Raw genomic sequence first — 6,885 nt, forward strand, 5'->3', positions numbered from 1 at the left:
GAGTAAGAAATTACCAGGCAACACATGTTATTATTGCTATTATGTGCTAGTCTATCAGTTCCAACTATATGTAGAACCGAACAAAACCCTGTCCAATTCTGTGCTGGACCCATAATCTCTGCTATGTATGCCCAAAGCCATTGTTGCAGTCATTGTGTGAATCTACCTTGTTGAAGTTTTTTCTCTCCCTTGATGACCCTGTATTTTTCCAAACATAATGTCCTAACTCTAATTTTGGCAAAATACCCAAAGTATGTAAGACAAAATATCATCATCATTGCGTCCGAAAAGCACTCTGGCTGCATGTCTTCCAAAAGAGGTTTGTTCTTTTGGCAGTACATGATATTCTTAAAATTCCTTGCCAACACCAAAATGTGAAGGTATCAATTCTTCCACTGTCTCTCTTCTTATTCATTGTCCAACTTCACATGCATATTTATGAAATAATTATCATGACTTGAGTCAAGTGCACCTTAGCCGTTGAAGTGATATCCTTGTTCTTTAAAGATATTTTCTTAAAAGAGTACTTTAAAGAGGTCCTGCATAGCATCTTTGGCAATGTAATTTATTTTATTTCTTGACTACTGTTTCTATCAGAGGCAGCACACAGAATGCATCACTTCATTGGTGAACTTGCCACCTTTGAAGAGTTACAAGGGGTCAGAGGTAGAGGATCATATACTGGTAAAAAAAAAAATAGCAAAAAAATCAGGTCTTACAGAATCTTAAATGCTAATACATTAATTTAGTGTTATCCTTTCATAACAGGGAGCTTTATGGACCTAGTGAGTAATAAATAGTCTTGCCAAGCCAAAACCTGTGGTTCCAATCTACCAGCTACACTGTGGGAGAAAGATGGGCGATCTCCTGTGGGATCCTATCACCTCTGAAAACCCTCTGGAGGATCAGCTCTGAATAAGTTCCAACTTGACAGCAATGAGTTTAAGTTTTTCTCAGTATGGAATCAATTAAGGATTTTGAACATATGATGTTAAGAGATTTAAATTTTAGATGACTCACTCTGGAGATGTTAAGAAGAAAATTTGAAGGGAATGAGGCCAGAACAGGGAAACTACACAGAGGATTTTATAATTATCACTCAAGAAGCAAAGAAGACTTTGTTGGTAGGGGAGTTGAAGGGGAAGAGATTTGCATAAGATTGTATCAAAAGGGCTGCATGACTAATAGACTGTGACCAGAAGAAATCCAAGAAGACTTGATAGCTTCTGATTTGTGCGACTGGATAGATGTTAACTAACACTGTGTAAGAGAAATTTAAGAGTCTTAGGAAAGGTAGAGTAAGTTGTAGATAAACTGAATATGAGGTATGGATCACGAGAGAATGTTGTTCACATGCCTGCTTTGGGCCTGTCACAAGAAGGGATCAATCAATAGAGGATTTTGTGTGTGGTGAATTAGAACACCAGTGAGGGTGTGAGATACCATTGGTGAGAAGGATTTTCCAAGTGTATCAATAACAACAACTACAACAATTACAAGAACAGGCTGGTGATTGTGAGGGTGATGTAGGACCAACAAGAAGCCTAAATACTGTTGTACACAATATTACCATGAATCAAGTTGACTATCTGTCTGTCTGTGAGCAGCCAAGTAAAAAAGTCTACTTGGCAGTCAGATATAACAACCAGGAGCTTAGCATGAGAACCCACGTTCAAGACATATTCAATAGGAAAGTGGATCTTGAATTCACAGATTGTTCTGAAATTTTTTAAAAAAGTAGGTTGATTTCTGAGGAACACCATTTATAGGTCTGAAAGCACAAAGGCTGCTCCTTGGAGGCAAGGATTCTGAAGCTTTTCCTGGGCATGTTACAAGGAGGGACTAGTTCTTGGAGAGGGACACCATTCTTGGGAGGGTGGAGGGTCTGTGCAAGAGGAAGACCCTTGATGAGATGGATTGACTTAATGACTGAGGTAATGGGGTAGATGTGTCAGAGACAATAAGATTGGTGCAGGATAGAGCAGGGTTTAGAGCTGTTGTACAGAGGGTCACTATGAATCACAGGTGACTCAACAGCACATAACAATAACCACAGAGAAGAAAGAATGATCAAAGACACGAAACCTATAGAGACACAATTGTAGTTCAATATGTGAACTTTCTAAAATTAGTTACCCAAGTACTGGGGAGGCATTTTGTCTTCGAAAGAGGGGTTCAGCAATCCTAGAGTTAATGAGTCAGAAATAGGACAGTCACTTGTCTATTACTGGAAAGATTTGTTCTCTGGAATGGATTTGATTTCTATGCTCAGTTTATTTTTTAATGACTAGAAAAACTTACTGTTTCATCAGGAAGCATCATGAATCAACAAAACTCTGGGAGATCTTTACTTGTTTAAGACTTGAGGTCTCCAGGACTGATTGACTTCATTAAGGAGTAATACATGAGACTTTTTGGCCTTCCAATTCAAGGACAAGGCATGCCTCACTCAGAAATTGCCACTAATGATTTGGGAATATAAAACCAAAATAATAACTGTGATTTTCTTATAAATAATACTTGCACAAAGATTTAGATTAAAAGGCCAAAATATTTCCGTTGCAATAAGATGAATAAGAGAATGTGCCAGCACTTCTGAATAACTCCCCCCTGTGTCCAAGGATGGCTCTGTGTGTGACAGTTTTATTTATAGTTATTATTAATATTCATATTTAGATTAAGAGTATGAGCCATGGTTATTATTGTTCCCTGTTTCAACTCACAGGGTTTACAAAATACTGGGGAAATGAAAGTAACTGAGTAAACTTTTCTAAAAAGCCACTTGATAAATAGCCTATCTTCTGGCCAAGAAGAGAGAGCAACCTCTTCCTTTATGTCCTTGATTTGGCTCTGCATCTCATAATGAGGCCCACCTGCCTCAGCATGCTGACTGACAGCACAGCTGCATTCCCTCAGACAAGGTCTGCTCCCGGGACCCACAAGACCTGGATGAAGTTCAGATCCCCAGCTAATGTAATCCCACTGCAGGCCCCTGAGGAATGGGCCCTGGTTTTACAAAGCAAATACTATTTTTTTGAGAGTCCTCTCTAGGGTCCATGCTATTTTTCTTTAGGAATGAAGGTATAAATCTTTGTTGTCCTAAAAAGTCTTAATTATTCCTTATTTGACAACAATCCACCACTCTCCCTAACCCCCAATCCCTCACATGAAGAAAGTGTTGTGACTATAAAAATTAAAGCATTCTAACATACTTCTTTCACATCTTTCACACAAGGGTTTGAATTCTCCCTGTAGATTGCTCTTGTGTAAACTTGAATATCTTTCCCTAGTATTTGTTTCTGTCTAGTGGGGTTATAAGGATTAAATCAGTAGTAATAGTTAAATTTTTAGGACAGTGTGGCACATAGTGCTAAAAAGAATATTCAGAAAGCACACAGTTTCTGTGTGTATAGATTTAAAAAACTCTTGAAAACAATTATTATGGTTCCTAAACAATAGGGAGGAGGTCCAAGAGTCCTCAATAAAGTCAATAGATTCCTTCTTTCATTGATAACTATAGATGTGAATACCAATTTTCCAGAGCTTAGAATCCCCAGATTTCTTTCCTGATGAGGTGCCATTTATGTTATATTTACATCCTCCAGTGCCAAACAAAATAGGTATTTGGAGTCCCAAGTGGTGAAAAGTTTGGTGGCAGGAAAAAAGCTAGTCATTAGGGGCCGATATCATGGCACAGTTTAAAAAGTTAGGAAAGATGTGCACCAGATTTGTATCTTCTCACTACAGTAGATAATCTAAGAAGCTGAAGTATATGAAGAAGCATGTGGCATCAGGAGTTGGGGAAGACCTCATTTACCTCATGTGATATGCTGATGACATCACTTTGCTGAATGCCAAGGAGTCTTGAACCATTTGATGACCAAATCTTTTAACATTAATTACACGTCAATATAAAGAAAAGAAACAATAACACTGGACCAATAAGGAACATGATGATGAACAGACGAAATTATTAAATTGTCAAGGATTTCACTTTATTTGGATCTAGAATCAATGACCTTGCACATTGCAAACAAGAGATCTACTGAAAAGGATCTCCTCCTTAAAATATGGCCAGGAGACAAGATATACCTGACTCAAATCATGCTAAAGGAGAGCTGCACAATTACTAAGGAAAACTGAAGAATTGGTGTATTTGAAATATTGATGAGAATATTTAATATATCATGGACTTCCAGAATAAGAAATGAATCTGTCTTATAAGAAGTGCCTCCAGGATGATTCTTAGAAAAAGAGAATGGAAATCCTTTGCTTTACATATTTAAGACTAGTTATTAGGGAACTATTATGAATTGAAATAAAATTGATAGACATTAACAGTAACAACAGTGCAAGACCTTTAGAACAATAGAACAAAAGGGATTTAAGTCAAAGATTTGGAAATATCCCTGAGGGTAGCACTAGGGGGTAGTGCAATGGGTCTCTGGTTAGAAAGGCAGGTGGAAAGGTAAAAAAAAATAATAATAAAGTCTAGTATTAGGAAGGCCTAACATTCAATAGATGGCCAAGAGAACGAACAGATATGTCTACGAGAGGGTGCAGCCAGAGTGCTCTTTGGAGGCAAGAATGATGAGGCTTCGCCTTACATACTTTAGACATGTTGCTAGGAGCTGTTATTCCCTGGAGAGGGAAATGATGTTGGGAAGGATGGAAGGAGAGGAAGACCCTCAACCAGGTGTATTGACACTGTTACTGCCACAATGGGATCTTGTGCATTAGAAAGCGTGAGGATGGCGCAGGATAGAACAGGGTTCAGATCTTTTGTTCATAGGGTCACAATGAGTTGTTCTCAACTCGACAGCACTCATTAGGAAGGACATTGTGCTTTGTAAAGCAGAGGGCCATAGAAAAAGAGAATTATTCTCAAAGAGATGGATTGACACAGTTGCTGCGACTAGTCTTATTTCATTCTGTTTCATTCTGCTGCATATGGGACCACTATGAACCAAAACCAAATTGAAGGCACTAACAATAATCAAGAACAATGAGGAAACTGACATGCTAGATCACACGTGTTCAATATGTCACAACAAATTAGTGTCAGAGGACTAAAATCCACCTCTGCTGGTCCACTTATGTCATTCACACTTTCATCTAAGACGTATTTTAAGATGTGCAACACACTAAGAATAAAGATTTGGATAAACTATAATCTCAGTCCTTAAACCTATTATAATCCAAGAGAGAATTATACAAGTAAATGGATTCTAATATCCCCCTTGCCATCAAGAATCTACTAATAACTGACTTTACTGTGGGTTTCCAAGGCTGTCATAAATCATACTGGAGGAACTTACTACTGGTGGATTCTAATTGCCAGAGAGTTGAGGCCTTTGGGTTAGTAGTGTCACTGTGTATGGACTAGGCCACCCGATCTTTTATTATAATACAGTGTGGTATTAAATGTTACAATGTTACTTGGTGAAAAGATATCAAAAAGGAACGTTATCGTCTACTGATAACATTTATCATCATTAATAAGGACATATTATGGCAACACTTTCCTAAGCTCTAGGGATACAAAAGTGAAAAATTAGAAATTCTGCTCTCAAAAGTCTGTAAAATTTATCCATGTTGCAGCGGCATCAACCTAAGGATGGTACAAACAGAAAAAAATAAGAATAGCGTTGTTGTTGAATGCCTTTGAGTAGAGCACGACTCATAGCGACCCTATGAACAAAAGGCCTGAAGTCCCTCTACAACTATCAATATTTATCAAAGTTCATAGAGTTTCTGGAGGCATGTTATTTAGGAAGTGGATGCCACTCACAAATAAATTGGAAGGTATTTTTAGCCCATAATTTATTCCACAAAGACATAAATGTGGTAACTTTTTTTCAGGAGGGGGGATGTTTTCTCTAGGTCTGATTCCTTCCTTCAATATGATAGTCTTCTTTGGATGAATAAAAATGTGACTTAGAGTGTCCTTTCTTCTGACAAATGTTTTCTATACTTTCTGTTATCAACAATTTCTCATATTTAAATGTATTTTCAAGATTATTATCTGCCTTTTTCTGTATTCAATTCCAGTTTTCTCTCAGCAAGGTATTTTCTGATTCTACCTACTTAAGAAATATCTCCAAATAGGTTTAGGTTTTCATATTAAGTTTCTGACACTTTCAAATATAACTTGTTATAGTGATTTAAGTAATATAAAGTTTTTTGAAGAACAATATTGTCACAAAAGGTTACTATTAAGTATTTTCCAGCCATGTATGTGTGTATGTGCACATACGAAATTTAAGATCACTATTAAAATATCTTGGGTAAATAAATAATAAGTAACAGATTTATTACATTCATAGACATTATTATCTAAAACTGAATTAATTTGGCTTCTTTCTAAATCAAATATGAAATCATCAACCCAAGATGATTAGAAGAAAAATGATGTCATAAAATCAACTTTAAAATAGCTTTGGCATGTTGCATTTCCTAGGAGTCCTCAAATGTTTGCTTAAGAATGGTCAGAATAATCAAAATAGGAGATAACAAAGTACCAAAACAACTTTTGGAATCCTATTTCTAAAATGTAATAAAATTTCCCACTCTCTGAAAAGCTACTTTCCCAGGAAGAAACTATCATTTAAAAAAAAAAAAAGGCATTCCAATATTTCCCCTGCTTTAAAATTAGCTTGATGATTCTAACAGAGAATTTAACTTGGGAAAATGTTATTAAGTCAGAGAAACTGTATTAACTCTTTTGGAATTAATTGTACAGTTGTTGTTGTTGCTAGGTGCTGTCGAGGCTTTTGTGACTATAGCTACCCAATCTACAACAGCTTTAAACCCTTTCCCAATCTTATCGTCTCTGATACACATACTCCCATTACCCCAGTCACTGAATCAATCCATCTCATCGAG

This window comes from Elephantulus edwardii, unplaced genomic scaffold (genome assembly GCF_000299155.1).
Source record: "Elephantulus edwardii isolate Elephantulus edwardi_28Jun2011 unplaced genomic scaffold, EleEdw1.0 scaffold00227, whole genome shotgun sequence".
In the NCBI taxonomy this organism is placed as follows: Eukaryota; Metazoa; Chordata; class Mammalia; order Macroscelidea; family Macroscelididae; genus Elephantulus; species Elephantulus edwardii.